Raw genomic sequence first — 17,775 nt, 5'->3', positions numbered from 1 at the left:
TACTGAATGAAGCATGTGGCGCTATGGTCGGTGTTTTGCACAGTAGATCATCAAGTGATCATGGGTCAGAAAAACATAGTACCATCTATGTATGTAATTATGGTAAGGAATGAATTCAGCTTCATGCACTGCAAGTATGAATTTACTTGACCTGATTAAGTAGAGTCGTGTGTTATTGTGCCTTCTTACCTTTTTTCCTCTATCCCCCTAATCCAAGAAAAGCCACATGACAACCGAGGTTGGATATTAATGGCCACAGCAGCCGTTTATTGATTTTACAACATAAAAGAATGCAATTGAATCCAAAAAACATTTAGATAAAATCACAAGGAATTCTTCCCAATGAATTCCTCCAACAATTCACATGACCTTACATGGGTCAGTATGCAAATAAAAAGATCAATAATAATAACATAAATAATTAAACAAAAACATAAATAACATAAAATACGCCAGGGGAAGTCCTTGAAGTTATTTTTTTGTTTAAATTGAGTTAGCCATCTGCAACCACCACATATTTACCTCCAGCCGTAAACCAGCTTGGAGGCACCGATCACCTCTGCAGATGGCTCCTCCCACCGACTCCTCCTACCCGTCCCCCTCTCTGACCGCTCTGTGAACTTAATCTTATTAACCCACTCCCTCCTATAACTGTCATGGAGGCCTCCCCTTATTTCTTTTTGGGCAGCAGTCCGGACTCTTCTTTGCTGCAGGTAGTTTTATTTCGACAGATGACTGCACCACAATTTTTGTTACCTAAATTTAGAGAGTTTTGCTTGGAAGAGAGTGTCAGAAAACATTAGTTTGCTTTTATAACTATCAATTATAAACACAGCATAAGGGGGGATTCACATGAGCGTGTATTCGGTCCGTGCGGGCCGCATGGTTTTCACGCGGCACGCATGGACCAATACAAGTCTATGGGGCAGTACAGACAGTCCGTGCTTTTTGCGCAGCGTTTGTCTGCTGCGCAAAAAGCGCGACAGGTTCAATAACTCTGCGTATTTCGCGCCTCACGCACCCATTGAAGTCAATGGGTGCGTGAAAATCACGCGCACCACACGGAAGCACTTCCGTGGGACGAGCGTGATTCGCGCAACAGCAGTGAAAAGGATGAATGAAAACAGAAAAGCACCACGTGCTTTTCTGTTTCCAAACATCCAAACGGAGTGTCTTTGCGATGAGCGAAGCCGGACAAGCGAACCGAACTTCACCGGGTTCGGCCGAACTCGTTTTGGCCGAACCCGGCAAAAAAATTATCGGTACGCGACGTCAGGAGATAGTCACTGTCCATGGTGCTGAAAGAGTTAAACTGTTTCAGCACCATGGACAGTGACTTCCGATCCCAATAAACATGAACCTGTAAAAAAAAACGAAGTTCTGACTTACCGCTAACTCCCGACTTCTTCCTCCAGTCTGACCTCCCGGGATGACAATTAAGTCCAAGTGACAGCTCCAGCCAATCACAGGCCAAGCACAGGCTGCAGCGGTCACATGGACTGGCGCGTCATCCAGGGAGGTGGGGCCCGATGTCAAGAGAGACGCGTCACCAAGGACGCGTCACCAAGGACGCGTCACCAAGGCAACGGCCGGGAAGTTCTCGGTAAGTACGAACTTTTTCTTTTTTTTCTACAGGTTTTGCGATATTGTGTTCGGCATTCACTGTCGAGGGTGCTGAAAGAGTTAGCTCTTTCAGCACCTTGGACAGTGACGGCCGTCGACTAGCCTCATCTCTATGATGGCGGCTGCGCGAAAAATCACGCAGCCGCGCATCAGACACGGATGACACACGCAGCTGTCAAATGGTTTTTGCACGCGCAAAACGCAGCATTGTTTGCGCGCGCAAAAACGCAACGTTCGTGTGTCTCTGCCCTAAGGGTTAATTCTCTGCCTTAGTATTTACTCACGTTACCATTTTTTGATAAGGTTATGTTTATTGGTTGACTAGAAAAATCTTTAGACACAGAGTGACATTTTCCAATCTCAATAACACCTGTTAAGTGCCTCCTGTTGACAATAGCACTGTGTTTTAATGAACAAATAAATGGCTTATGTAGCCTTCTTGGCAAGGAACTCCAGCTATTGAGGCAAAGCAGTCGCTTTCCCAGTGTTGCTAGGTCTAATTGACTCGTTGGATGAAGTTAAATCACATCATCCCCTGTGGGATGAATGTTTGCCAGTAATCAATAGCTCAACAAGATCCACATGGCAGGTAATTAACTGGAAAGTAATTAATACCCATTCAATGTTTTATTAACTATTTACAATTCACAAACTTAAAAATGCTGTCCTACTGAACGTAGCTGAATTCAGACATTGAAATTAAGACTGTTTGAATTCTAAAAAATGATCAAAGATTTGAATCTCTTGTTAGAGTCAAAAATACAGTCCTTTCTGTTTGAGAGATATTGATAATATTGTATAGAAAGAGATACAATGATAATGAATTCTAGGAAATGTGTTAGGTATACTATAAGCTGGTAATGAGTGAAATTTACATTGCCATTAGAGGAAAAAAAACAGAAACAGAGATTTTGGTATTTTTTTTATTTTGTAGATTTTTTGTCATATCTATAGCTTTAAAGAGTTGTACCCAGACTTAACTTTTATGGCACATCCTGCTTAGTCAGAGAGCAATAAGTGATGCCTGGGTACTGATCTCCATAGACTCTCTCCACAGACGAAACCCGTAGTTAGGATGGAGATCTGTGACATCTTGTTCTCAGCATCCCAGCTGATTTTGCCTACTGATCACACCTTTGACATAACATATTTGTCTAATGGTAAAACCTGTTTAAAATTGTGTATTTTCCTTCAACCCAGTCTATTTACCTATATTCAGGCTACATTCACACGAGCGTGGTCGTTTATCGTCCACAAAACACGCCGCATTTTACGCGCATCAGTATCTCCGTGTTAGTTCAGTATGTCCTTGTCTAGTGCACGTATGTCATTCGTATGTAATGCGTATTTAGCGGACGCAAAAAAAAAAATGTAAGGAAGACTTTTGCCACAGTTTTGTCCCAACCCTCAGAAAACACCCACAGGAAAGTCACATGATCGCTAGACGCCATTTTCTATTGCTCTTACAGCGTAGGGAGCTTTGTCTAAGTCGTCTTTGTCAGTTTGGTCTTTGACTACTTTTTGGCGTGCGAACATGTCATCCAAACCCTTGTTCTTCTGTTGTGAGTTATCTCTTAGACATATGGAGAGCGACGCCAGATGGTGGAGGAAGAACTTAGGTGTGGACGGAGACTTTGTGTTAATTCCATTGTCTCCCAACATGCTTCCGAATGGCACCTCCACACCCTGTATGAGGACCTGCGGTTGCATTCGGCAAAATTTCATTCTTTCTGTCGGATGTCTGTCCTTACATTTGACCATCTGTTGGAGGAGTTGCATCCTGGTCTAACATTCCAGAACATGAAAATGTGATGCAGCATTTCACATGAGGAACGACTCATAGTCACCCTGAGGTAAGAATACATACTGTCTGCTTTTTATAAAAAATACGCCCTGTCACCCTGATACAGCAAGCAATATGGTAATTGGCCAATTCCCCCATGATTCCCTCAGGATGATATTATCTATCATTACATTTAATGCCCCCTTACAACATGTGTTAGCTTGCTAATCTAACCAGTATTGTGAAGACCACAAAAACCCTATCCAATAAATAGTAATGTCATTGCTATTTTAAATGCACTCTAGGTAACCTCACAGATCAAGTTGAGGAGGCCTGTAAACAGGGTAGTAATGTTGATAGTTTGTGCAATTAATATTTTTTTAATCTTATTTCTTCAGATACCTGGAAATTATTTAGCGTCCCTTCATTTTGAATTTCTACTGGGGATGTCGACCATTTCTGTTATTATCCAGTCTACCTTTGAGCTCATCTGGCAGAGACTTAACCCCTTAAGGACGCAGCCTAGTTTTGGCCTTAAGGCTCAGAGCCCATTTTTCAAATCTGACATATTTCACTTTATGTGGTAATAACGTCAGAATGCTTAAACCTATCCAAGCGATTATGAGATTGTTTTCTCGTGACACATTGGGCTTCATGTTCGTGGTAAAATTTGGTCGATATATTCAGTGTTTATTGGTGAAAAATTGCAAAATTTAGAGAAAATTTGGAAAAAATAGCATTTTTCAGAACTTAAATGCATTTGCTTGTAAAACAGACGGTTATACCACCCAAAATAGTTACTAGTTCACATTTCCCATATGTCTACTTTAGATTGGCATTGTTTTTTTAATATTATTTTATTTTTCTTGGACGTTACAAGGCTTAGAACATAAACAGCAATTTCTCATATTTTTAAGAAAATTTCAAAAGCCTTTTTTTAAGGTACCTGTTCAGTTCTGAAGTAGCTTTGAGGGGCCTATGTATTAGAAAACCCCATAAAACACCCCATTTTAAAAACTAGACCCTTCAAAGTATTCAAAACAGCATTTAGAAAGTTTTTCAACCCTTCAGGCGTTTCACAGGAATTAAAGCAAAGTGGAGGTGAAATTTGCAAATTTCATTTTTCTTGCTGAATTTCAATATTATTCCATTTTTTTTCTGTAACACAGAAGGTTTTACCAGAGAAATACTACTAAATATGTATTGTCCAGATTCTGAAGTTTTTAGAAATGTCCTGCATGTGACTCTAGTGCGCTCGTGGACTAAAACACAAGCCCTAGAAGCAAAGAAGCACCTAGTGCATTTTGAGGCCTCTTTTTTTATTAAATTATATTTTAGGCAGCATGCCAGGTTTGAAGAGGTGTTGAGGTATCAAAGCAATGGAAACCCACCAGAAGTGACCCCATTTTGGAAACTAAACCCCTCAAGGAATTAATTTATGGTTGTTGTTATCATTTTGACCACACAGTTTTTTCACAGCACCTATTTGAATTGGGCTGTGAAATTAAAAAAATGATATTTTTTCCAATAAGATGTAATTTTTGATCAAAATTTCTTATTTTCACAAGGAACACAATACCCCATTTTGTTGCCCAATTTGTCCTTAGTGCAGCAATACCCCATTTGTGGTGATAAACTGCCGTTTGGGCCCATGGGAGGGCTCAGAAGGAAAGGAGCGCTATGTGTTTGTTGGAGTCCAGATTTTGCTGGATTGGTTTTCGGGTGCCATGTCGCATTTGCAGAGCCTCAGAGGTAACAAAGCAATGGAAAACCACCAGAAGTGACCCCATGTTGGAAACTACACCCCTCAAGGAATTAATTTATGGTTGTTGTTATCATTTTGACCACACAGTTTTTTCACAGCACATATTTGAATTGGTCTGTGAAATTAAAAAAATGACATTTTTTCAAATAAGATGTCATTTTTGATCAAAATTTCTTATTTTCACAGGGAACAAAATACCCCATTTGTTGCCCAATTTGTCCTTAGTGCGGCAATACCCCATTTGTGGTGATAAATTGCCGTTTGGGCCCATGGGAGAGCTTTTCTGGTGCGAAGTCATGTATACAGAAGCCCCTGAGGTACCAGTACAGTTGAAAGCCCCGAGAAGTGACCCCATTTTAAAAACTACACCCCTTAAGACATTCATCTAGAGGTGTAGTGAGCATTTTGACCCCACAGGTACTGTGTAAAAGATAATGCGCAGCAGATGGTGCAGAGTGAGATTTGCAATTTCCTATACATATATGCCATTTCAGTGTCCGATATATTGTGCCCAGCATGTGCCACCGGAGACATACACCCCATAAATTGTAATGTGGGTTCTCCCGGGTACGGCAATACCCTACATGTGGCTGTTATTAGCTGCCTGGGAACACGGCAGGGTTTAGAAGGGAAGAACCACCATTTGGCCTACTGGGAATTTTCTGGTGTGAAGTCATGTATGCAGAAGCCCCTGAGGTACCAGTACAGTTCAAACCCCCGAGAAGTGACTCCATTTTAAAAACTACACCCCTTAAGACATTCATCTAGAGGTGTAGTGAGCATTTTGTCCCCACAGTTACTGTGTAAAAGATCATACGCAGGAGATGGTGCAGAGTGAGATTTGCAATTTCCTATACATATATGCCATTTCAGTGTCGATATATTGTGCCCAGCATGTGCCACCAGAGACATACACCCAATAAATTGTAATGTGGGTTCTCCCGGGTACGGCAATACCCTACATGTGGCTGTTATTTGCTGCTTTGGCACATGGCAGGGCTCAGAAGGGAAAGATGAGGGGGATAAGATGTGCGGAGTGCATCAGGGTAAATTACAAATCAAGGGATGTATGGTAAATTTTAAAACAATGTTTTATACAGAGCCCTGGTTTTTCGGGACACGTGTCGCATTGGTATATTGTGTCCTTCCTTATCCCCCTCTTATAGCAGACTCTGCACCTCTTTTGACTCTTTCCCTTTCCACCGGTTTGGGGAACTTCTCCTGGAAAGTGTTGCCCTGGTACGATGCGTGTGGCCTCGCTTCCAGAAGTACTGGGTGCCCCCCCTTCCTGGTCCCAAAAAATTAGGTTCTTTATAACCACCTCTTGAAATTCCAGGAAAGTTCCCCTCTGGCCTGCACATCGACGTAGCACGTACGCATTGTACAATGCCATCTGTATGATGTGCACGGCCAGCTTCTTATACCACAACCTCGATTTCCGCATAGCGCTGTAGGGCTTCAGGACTTGATCTGACAAGTCCACCCCTCCCATGTACCTATTATAGTCCAGGATGCAATCTGGTTTGGGTGGACTCTGTACTGGTACCTCGTACAGGTACATGGGTACTGGTGGGGCCATGTATTGTTGTCAATACAAGGACATCTCTCTTGTCCTTGTACTTGACACACAATATGTTGCTGCTAGAATGTGCCCTGCTCTCACCCCTTCTGAGTGTTTGCCCAAGCAGTGTTTTAGGGAGGCCTCTAAGATTTTTTCTAGCAGTGCCGCATGCCACAGTCCTTCTGGAAGCGAGGCACTTGAAGAGTGGGACGCTGGTATAAAAATTATCCAGGTAGAGGTGGTAACCCTGGTCCAGCAGTGGGTGCACCAAATCCCACACAATTTTTGTGTTACTTCCCAGTAAGGGGGGTGCATTCTGGGTGCTGAATACTGCTGTCATTCCCTTCATATATCCTAAATTTGTAGGTATACCCTGATGCACTCTCGCACAGCTTATATATCTTCACGCCATACCTTGCCCTCTTACTCGGCAGGTACTGGCGGAATTGAAGCCTCCCTTTAAAATGTACCAGGGACTCATCAAGAGAAATACACTTCTCGGGGGTGTATGCTTGGGCAAACCGGGCACTGAAATGGTCTAATAAGGGTCTCAGTTTATATAAACGGTTAAAACTGGGGTCATCTCGGGGTGGGCACTGCTCATTATCGGCATAATGTAGGAAGCAAAGTATTGCCTCATAACGCATCCTGGACATGGCCATACGGTACATCGGGGTGTGGTATAAGATGTCCGTGCTCCAGTAGGTCCTAATGGATGGCTTTTTCAGAAGCCCCATGTTCAAGAGCAGTCCCCAGAACTTGCCCAACTCTGCTGCGTCTACAGGAGTTCACCTCTGGGATTGGGCATAAAATGAGTTGGGGTTCTTGGTGATATACTGTTGGGCATATAAATTAGTCTGGGAGACCATTAGCTCTATAGAGTCATCAGTGAAGAAGAACTTGAAAAAGTCCATCTCACTGAACTCTGCCGTGTTAAATTTGATCCCTGGGCTGCCTGTGTACTCAGGGATTTGGGGTTCATAATGGTCTGGTGTGGGCGTCCAAATGGGGTCACTTCGCTGAGGGGTATCACTTGTTGTGGGGTCACTTCTCTCAGGGATTTCAACTATGGTGGTGGTCCTGGGGCGTCTCCTAGGGGGTCCCTCCACTTCATCGCTGGATGAGGAGGTAGACAAATAAAATAGTGTATCACCATCCGACGAGTCTGTGTCGGAGGCAAGAAATGCATACGTCTCTTCGGCAGTAAATGTCCGTTGGGACATGCTTGTTGTGCTAAGACAAAATTTATATACAGCAAAAAAATAAATCCCTAACTGGGAGCAATAGGATAGCACAACTAGCACAAATGCGTGTTTTGTTTTTAGAGAGCAAGTGGACTTCCCTGACACTAAAGCTAACTAGGGCGAGCTTTCCTAACACTAAACCTAACTAAATTTTATGTGAACTTCCCTAACGCTAAACCTAACTATGGCGACGATTCCCTGACACTAAACCTATATAGATTATTCCAAGCTTCTCTGACACTAAACCTAACTACGGTGACGGGTCCCTGACGCTAAACCTATCTAGATTATTCCGAGCTTCCCTGACGCTAAACCTAACTACGGTGATGGATCCCTAACGCTAAACCTATCTACGGTGACCGATTCCTGATGCTTAATTCCCTGACACTATACCTAACTACGCTTTTTGACAGTTCCCTGACACTAACTAACCCTAATACTAAACTAACCAGTTAAATTGTCAAAATTGGCTAAACTAACAATTTTTATTTTTAATTTTTATTTTCTTTATATTTTTTTTTTGTTTTATATAGAAAAAAATGAAAAAAAAATCCCCAGGGACCAAGAAATTTGGTCCTGAAGACTGAAAAGTGGTCAGTGATAGGAGATCACTGACCAAAAAACGTGGGTGGAACTCAAAGAGGAAGGGAACAGGAGTGGGTAGTGGATGGGGTGGTGGGAAGCAAAAAAAACATTGTTTTAGAAACTTTTTTCACTTTTTTAACTTCTTTTCTCTTCTTACTTTCTGCTCACAACCGCTCTCAACGCCTCGCTAACTCCAACAGGGCGGATGCAGCAGGATGTGAGGTCAGAGAGAGGAAGTGAAGAGACCGATCGCTGCTATTGGTCAGTTACTCACTGACTAGCCAATAGCGGCGATCGGCGAGGCGGGACCATAGTAAATAGTCCCGGCACATTATGCTGTGATAGCCTGCTGTCAGAAACAGCAGCTATCACAGCTCATGAACGCGCCGGGCGCGAGCACCGCTGTGCTCAATGAGACCGATCGTTGCTATTGGTTAGTTACTCACTGACTAGCCAATAGCGGCGATCGGCGAGGCGGGACCATAGTAAATGGTCCCGGCCCATTATTCTGTGATAGCCTGCTGTCAGAAACAGCAGCTATCACAGCGCATGGACGCGCCGGGCGCGAGCACCGCTGTGCTAATTGCAGGACGTACTATTAGGTCATGGAGCGCGAACGATACAGCTACCATGACCTAATAATACGTCCAGGAGCGGGAAGGGGTTAAAGACACGGTGATGCCTCAACTCATGGCAGAACATTGAATGCTCATTGCAGATGGGTACATAGACAATCCTCAATTTCCAAATTACATCGGGGCGCTGAATCGGAAACACATCCGTGTCAAGGAGCCACTGCACTCAGGGTCCCGATTCTACAATTACAAGCAGTATTTCTCTGTAGTGCTGTTGGTCTTAGCTGACAGCAATTACCGGTTTGTGATTGTAGACATCGGTTCGTATGGTAGCACTGCTCATGCTGGTATCTTCAGGGCATCCAGAATGGGTCAGTGGCTTTTTAACAACCAGCTAGCCCTCCCAGAACCCCGCCTACTGCCCGAATGTTCAGGACTCCACAGCACCATATTTTATAGTGGCCGATGAGGCCTTTGGACTCTCCACACATGTTATGCGCCCCATTCCCAGGCATGGTTTGGACAACCGGAGGCGCATATTCAACTGGCTCGTTGTTTTGTTGAGTGCGCCTTTGGTATTCTCGCAAATAAATGGAGGGTCTTCTTGTCCACAATACAGATGGATCCGGACAATGTGAACCACATCATCAAAGCCTGCGTCATCCTGCACAATTTCACCCAGATATATGATTCAGCAGGTTATGGTGAAAAACACATGGCCACTGGAGCATTTACTATAGACGAGACACTGCAAGGTAGACCAGAAACATCTGGACTCAGATTATTTTGTGAGCCCTGAGGGAGCAGTGCCCTGACAGCAGGACTCTATCCGCTACAGATGGCATGTGTAAAGTTTGATTTAGTGTTTATAGTTTTAGTTTTGTTTGGTTAGTGTAGGGACTCGCATTACAATGATGATCCTTCACGCGGGTTGCGAGCTTCCATATTTAGGTCAAAATATTAACTTTTTTGTTTTTCATATGCATTATGAAAATACTTTGACCATATACAAGGTGTATTTAAAAGATTTTAATATTTTGACCTAAATATCAACTAATACCTCATTTTTGTGCTCTAGGTAAGTATATATATTTTTAGTTTTAATTAAGATTTTCTAAAAAGTATGTGTTTTAGAGTGTTTTTGTGAAATTTGTTGGCCCTGACAATAGTATACAGCGGAAGCTAATAGGCAACTAAGAGACCGTACATGCTATAAAAGATTGACATATAATCCACTTCTTTCTTTTAGTTCACAGCTTCAAACCTTAATTCAAAAGGCAATTGATCAGGGTACGATATCCCAAGCTATAGCAGAAACTTTTATTTCTTCTGATCCGACAGTGGCCACATTTTATCTCCTCCTCAAAATACACAAGGATATCTGAAATCCACCGGGAAGGCCCGTTATCTCAGGTAGGGGGGGGGGGAGTTAACTGAAAATCTTTGTAAATATATTGATTTCCATCTGAAATGTTTATCCTCCTATCCTATCTGAGAGACTTAGCAGGTCTACTATGCAAACTTGACTGCATATGTCTTGATACTGATACAATCTTTGTCACATGTGATGTCGATATATACTATAATCACTATATGCTAATATTCATCATCAGGATGGTATGCAGGATGTAGCATATTTCTTACAGATGAGTGATATTAATAATGACATGATACAATTTCTACTTACCTGTTCGGAATTTGTCCTAACTCATAATTTTTTCACATTCAATGGGTCTTTCTACCTACAACTCCAGGGGACTGCAATGGGGGCAGCATGTGCACCCTCATATGCGAATCTGTTCTTGGGGCTGTGGGAGAGGGACCTTTTCCTGTCAGATCATGGAGAGTCGATGGGGAGGGTCCTCTTTTGGACTCGCTACATCAAGGATAACTTCATGATCTGGCAGGGCTCATCTGACTAATTAAATGCTTTCATTTCACAATTGAATTGCAATGACAGAAACATTAGAGTAACATCTAAGTGGAATACACAGGAAATAGATTTTTTTTAGATATTTCGATCAAACGTGATAACACCAACTTTATCCAAACAGACCTCTTTTGTAAGTCTACATCTACCAATTCCCTTCTACATGCAACATCACTTCATCCGAAACAGACAATAGATGCTATACCGATCTGGCAATTCCTGAGAATGCGAAAAGTCTGTTTAACTGAGGAAGATTTCATCTCCAGATCTGAAGATCTCAAACAAAGGTTTATTGAACTTGGCTATAGCGAACTCTGTATAAAAAGAGCCTTCTCTAGAGCGAAATATATGCCTAGGAATCCATTACTTCAACCTAAAACCCAATATCAAACAGCAGACAAGGTAAGATTTATATCTACATTCAATACAAGATGGGACATGAAGCGTGAAACCCTGATGAAGTATTGGCCTATATTGCACACAGACCCTATACTGTTGAAATTTGTACAAGACCGACCAACCATGAGTGCAAGACGCTCTAAAAATGTGAGAGATATTTTGGTGAATAGTCATCTTTCCCCAGATAAACCAAAAAATATTTTTGATGCACCAAACCCAAAATGGGGTTGTAAACCTTGTGGGGACAGCTGCCTCAATATAGAAAAATCATTGACCTTTCAAGATTCTGAAAATTGAAATACATTTAAAATAACATGGCCAATTAGTTGTGCCACCAAAGGCGTAATTTATTACACACTTGCCATTGCCATAAAAAAAATAGATGTGACCACCAGAGAGTTAAGAATAAGACTAAGGGAACATGTCCGTGATATTAAGGGAGCACAAGAAGTGGAGGATATTGAGAAACTTAAGACCATTCCTAAACATTTTCGACTTCATAATAAATGTGACTGTAGACTACTTAAAGTCAAAGGAATTGATCATATTAATCTTGGCATACGGGGAGGCGATCTTAAAAAAAGATTTTTAGAGCCCCTTTCTGCCTTGCCTGAGCCTTGTTGTCTTTATCCTAGTCTGTCTATGCAAATGGCCTAGTGTATTCCAGTTCCCAGAGTTCCCCGTTCCTGCTACCTGTAACCTGTATCCCTTGCTATCTTGGTCAAGTACCAAGTTGAGCTGACGTCATGCTGTACTGTATACTACGCCTATCCAGCTACACCACACCTGGCGCCTACTTGCTGCCTAGTCCCAGCCGAGCCTGCCTTACTACTGTCTAAGCTACCACAGGTACACTATACGAACTATAGACTGTGTCCTGTGTCCTGTTGGCCAGCTGCTATACCATCTAGGTGGTACGGCCCAGTTGGTCCACGTACCCAACGTGACACATTGTGGTAGTTAGACTAGGTTACTCAACATTTGAATTGCTTTTTAATAATTTTTGTTTTCTTATTTCACATGTTTATTCATATGCACCATATCTTATATGGTCTGAACTTTATGTAGTCATATATTGAGTACTTTATATCATGGTGTTGCTCCCATAATATTGTATATTTGTTTTCCATTCTCACTTGCACTTTATCATAAATTCACATGGTGGATGTGTGGGTACTGTCACGGCGCGATGTGTGGACCCACTGGGCTGTACCGCGTAGTGGGATAACAGCTGGCCAACTAGATACAAAACAATGTCTATAGTCCAGAACGGGTACATGAGGCAATGCAGACAGTAGAGGTGACACAACTTGACTTTCACTGTAGATGGCACAGTAGATGCAGCGGAAGACACGACTTGACTTTCACTGTAGATGGCACAGAGGCACGGTAGCACGGGATACATGGTACAGGCAGCAGGAACAGGTAACACTGGGAACTGGAAAACACTAGGAGAGCATTTGCAAGACAAACTTTAGGTATACAACAATGCTCAGGCAAGGATTAAGTGGGCAGTCCCTTTTATAGTCCAGCAGAATTCTGGGCTAATAACTGATTAATAACAGCTGGATGCGTACTGGCCCTTTAAGGCCGTACCCTGCGGGAAACAGTCCCAGAACCCGGACGTGAGTGCCAGCATCTCCCTGGAGGGAGATGCCGCCGAGAACACAGATGTCCATGGCCGGGGCCGTCAGAGGGTAAGTCTGAACGACGGCCCTCGGCCAAAGACGTTACAGTATGCCCCTTTTACGCCCCCTCTTCTTGGGGCCAGAGCGGGAAAGAAATCTCTTCATGAGGACAGGGACATCGATATTCTGGCTCCCAAGACCTCTCCTCTGGACCAAATCCCCTCCAATCCACCAAACGTCCTTCCTCCCACTTTTTTGGTGGCCAGGATCTCCCTCACTTCGAAAGTCCCAGACGAGCCGCCAGGAGCCACTGTGGTACTAGGAGTCCTGGAGTAGCGGTTCAGGACCACGGGCTTCAGCAAGTAGACATGGAAAGTGTTAGGGATCTTGAAGGTAGGAGGCAGTCGAAGTTTGTAAGACACAGGATTGATTTGTAGCAGAATCTCGAAGGGTCCGAGGAACCTGGGAGCAAACTTGCAAGATGGCACCCTCAGCCGGATATTCAGCCAGACCTTCGTACCTGGAAGAAACTGGGGAGGCTCTCATCTTTGCCATATCTGCAGAAAGTCCCTGAAGGTAGAGTCAGCTGCAGGCACCTGGGACATAGTAGAGCCAGGCAGGGGTGTTTGAGGATGTTGACCGAAGACTATGAAGAACGGACTGGAGGTGGTGGACTTACTGGTATGGTTATTATTGGAGAACTCCACCCACGGGAGCAACTGCACCCAGTCATCATGTCGTCTGGAGACAAAGTGCCGCAGATAGTTCTCCATAATCTGGTTAACCCTTTCAACTTGTCCATTGGACTGAGGATGATAAGCCGAGGAGAAGTCCAACTTTACACCGAGGAGGCCGCAGAGTGCTTTTCAGAACTTCGAGGTGAACTGGACCTCTCGATCCGAGACAATATGTAGAGGCAAGCCGTGCAGACGGAAGATGTGTTGAGTGAAGAGGTCAGCCAGTCGAGCAGCAGAAGGCAGACCAGTCAGGGGAAGAAAATGAGCCATTTTAGATCCACCACCACCCAGATCACACTGCATGCCGCAGAGATAGGCAGATCTGTGACAAAGTCCATAGCAACATGCTGCCAGGGGGCATCGGGCATAGGCAGTGGTTGGAGCAGACCGGCTGGTCTGGAGTGGGCAACTTTGTTTGCTACGCACACCGTACAGGAGGAGACAATGTCCATGACGTCTTTGGGCAGCGTGGGACACCAGAACTGACGGGCAATTAGGTCTCGGGTCTTACTGGCACCCATGTGACCTGCCAGCTTGGAACTGTGACCCCAGCGAAGGATTCTTCCTCTGCCTGCCAGACATACAAAAGTCCTTCCCGGAGGAATGTCTCTAACTTGCAGAGGGTTAACAGAATAGATGCCGGAAGGGTAGTTAATATTCTGTGGGGACTCCACAGTGTCCCCTGTTGCCAATGACCTATACAAGGCATCGGCCCTCACATTCTTGTCGGTAGTCGGAACCGAGCAAAGAGCAACGACCACCTGGCTTGACGAGGATTCAGCCGTTGAGCCGTCTGTAGATAGGTCAGGTTCTTGTGGTCTGTGAAGACCAGGATAGGATGAACTGCGCTTTCCAGTAGGTATCTCCACTTCTGCAGGGCCAGCTTGATGGCCAGTAACTCCCGATCCCCAAACGAGTAGTTGCGCTCTGCGGGAGAATACAGCTTAGAGTAGTGGCCACATACCACAGTCTTGCCTTTCGAACCTCTCTGGAACAAAAGTGCACCGGCACCAACAGAGGAAGCGTCCACTTCTAATGAAAACTGTAGGGATACATCAGGGTGATGAAGAATAGAGGCTGATGTAAAGGCCTTCTTTAAGGTTTTAAATGTAACTTCTGCATTCATGCCCTTTTTGGTGAGGGTAGAGATGGGAGCCGTCAATGAAGAGAAGTTGGGAATGAACAGCCGGTAGAAGTTGGCGAATCCCAGGAAGCGTTGCATGGCCCTTAAGCCTTGGGGGCGTGGCCATTCCAGGACAGCCTTTACCTTCTCAGGGTCCATTTTGAGGCACTGTTTGGAGATGATATAGCCCAGGAAGGGTAGTGTCTTCTTTTCAAACACGCACTTCTCCAGCTTGGCATAAAGATGATTCTCTCTTAATCGAAGCAATACCTGGCGGACATGACCCTGATGAGTCATAAGATCTTGGGAAAAAAACAAAATGTCATCGAGATACACCACAACAAAGACATAGAGGAGATCACAAAAAATGTAATTGACAAATTCTTGAAACACCGCGGGGGCGTTACACAGGCCGAAGGGCATGACCAGATATTCGTAGTGTCCATCACGTGTATTAAATGCAGTCTTCCACTCGTCACCCTGAAGAATCCAGATTAGATTGTAAGTCCCCCGCAAGTCTAGATTAGAATTATTTTTTTACCCCCTGTATGCGATCAAACAGTTCCGAAATCAAAGGCAACGGGTACCTGTTCTTCACCATGATCTGGTTGAGGACTTGGTAGTCAATGCAGGGTTGAAGGGATCCATCCTTCTTCTTGACAAAGAAAAACCCGGCTCCGGCCGGGGATGAGGATTTACGTATGAAGCCCCTCTCCAGATTCTCCTTAATGTAGGCTGACATAGACTGGGTCTCTGGCAAGGAGAGAGAATATACTCTACCGCGAGGAGGGGACGAATCAGGAACCAAGTCGATAGGGCAATCATATGCTCGATGTGGTGGCAATGTCTCTGCTTTCTTCTTGTTGAAGACGTCTGAGAACAGAGAGTAACAGGGAGGCAACCCTGCCAGTGACTGATGTGGAGGAGACTGAAGCGGATGGACTTTCACCAGACAGCGGTCGAGACACTTGGGACCCCACTGGAGAACCTCTGCAGAGTTCCAATCCAGGACTGGGGCATGTAGACAGAGCCAAGACAAACCCAGCAGCACGGGGTTGGCGGCCTTGGGCAGGACAAACAGGGAGATGAGTTGAGAATGAGGAACTCCCACTTGGAGTCTTAATGGCTTGGTCACAGACAAAACTGGGTCAGGCAAAGGCAGTCCATCTACCGAGACAACGATCAACGGCCTTTCCAGCAGAACAGTAGGCAACTGAAGAAGATCCACAAGGTCTTGGCAGATGAAATTGGCTGCAGAGCCAGAGTCCAGGTAGGCAGAGACTGGATGGGGACTCTCGCCAGCGGCGATGGTCACAGGAATTAACAGTTTGGAGGAGAGTTCTTTATTAAATGCAGTATCGCCCAGGGTTGTCTCTCCAACCAATCCTAGGCATTGGGGTTTTCTGGCTTCTGGGGACACAGATGCACGACATGGCCAGCAAGGCCATAATATAAACAGAGTCCAGAGGTGCGCCTGCGCTGTTTCTCTTGAACGGACAGTTTAAGCCGATCCACCTGCATCGGAACCTCGGGTGGAGCAGTAGAAGGAGGCAAGAGGGGTTGCTGGAAGTTGGGCGCCAGTCTAGGAAGCCATCTCTCCTGTCGAACTTCTTGAGATCTCTCTGTGAGCCTTATGTCCACTCGAGTAGCAAGTAGAATCAGGTCATCCAAGGCAGCTGGTAGATCTCGAGCAGTAAGTTTCCCGTGTACATGCTGTGATGCGCTCGCAACTTCTGTTTTGCGGGCGGTCATGCCGCTGTGTTTGTGCGCTATTATTGGACCACTCCATTTTTTAAACATATGAACCTGCACCTGGCCCTCAATACGTCCAATTTTTTTTCACCTTTAAAAGGCAGTATGTAGCAGTATAGCGCCACCCCCACACGAAGGCAAGTGCGCCGAAATGCGCGTCGGGGTGGACGCCTATCTTTTGCTCCAGCACTTTATGGGTCAGTATGGCTATTTTTTAGATCATTGTTATCTGGTTGGTGCAGATTGTTACTGAATATGTTCTTATATACAATTATTTGTACACTTCTGTCTGCATTGTCATGAAATACTTTAATGCAAATGCTTTTTTCATTACTTTATTTTTACGAGCTTGTGATGCGGTCGTCCTTCTTTTAGTGTGTCTGTGGACCTTTTTACATATTATGTTTTAGATTCATTAACTCCTTCACGACCCAGCCTGTTTTGGCCTTCAGGACATAGCCGATTTTTCAAATCGGACATGTGTTAATTTATGTGGTAATAACATCGGAATGCTTTTATCTATCCAAGCGATTCTGAGATTGTTTTCTGGTGACATATTGTACTTTATGTTAGTGAAAAAGTTTGGTCGATAACTTTGGTATTTATTTCTGAAAAACACAAAAATTTAGAAAAATGTTGCAAAAATTTGCATTTTTCTAAATTTAAACGTATCTGCTTGTAAAACAGATAGTAATGTCACACAAAATAGTTACTAGTTAACATTTCCCATATGTCTACTTTATGTTTACATCGTTTTTTGAACGTTCTTTTATTTTTCTAGGACGCTACAAGGCTTAGAACTTTAGCAGCAATTTCTCATATTTTAAAGAAAATTTCAAAAGGCCATTTTTTCAGGGACCAGTTCAGTTCTGAAGTGGCTTTGAGGGCCTTATATATTAGAATAAGGACATGTCGCGTTTGCAACGCCCTGGAGGGACCAAAACAGGGGAAACCACCCAAAAGTGACCCCATCTTGGAAACTACACCTCTCAAGGAATTTATCTAGGGGTATAGATCACATTTTGAACACACAGGTTTTTCACTAAATATATTGGAATTAGTCTGTAAAA

General features: G+C 44.0%; 1 long non-coding RNA gene across 2 annotated transcripts in view; it reads left to right on the top strand.

The window, feature by feature from the left end:
* Window positions 1–17,775, top strand: part of LOC142742432 (uncharacterized) — a 65,905-nt gene that overhangs the window by 23,228 nt on the left and 24,902 nt on the right. Inside the window, exons 1-3 of one of the 2 annotated variants that reach the window (XR_012881380.1) lie at window positions 3,407–3,476; window positions 10,386–10,549; window positions 11,191–11,468. This is a non-coding gene — a long non-coding RNA (uncharacterized LOC142742432). Of the gene's footprint in view, window positions 1–3,406; window positions 3,477–10,385; window positions 10,550–11,190; window positions 11,469–17,775 lie in introns of those variants that run through there. The other variant, XR_012881379.1, reaches the window with a different exon arrangement.

The sequence above is a fragment of the Rhinoderma darwinii genome, chromosome 1 (assembly GCF_050947455.1).
Source record: "Rhinoderma darwinii isolate aRhiDar2 chromosome 1, aRhiDar2.hap1, whole genome shotgun sequence".
In the NCBI taxonomy this organism is placed as follows: Eukaryota; Metazoa; Chordata; class Amphibia; order Anura; family Rhinodermatidae; genus Rhinoderma; species Rhinoderma darwinii.
The sequence above is the reverse complement of the archived record's forward strand: the minus strand, read 5'-3'. Positions and strand labels throughout refer to the sequence as shown.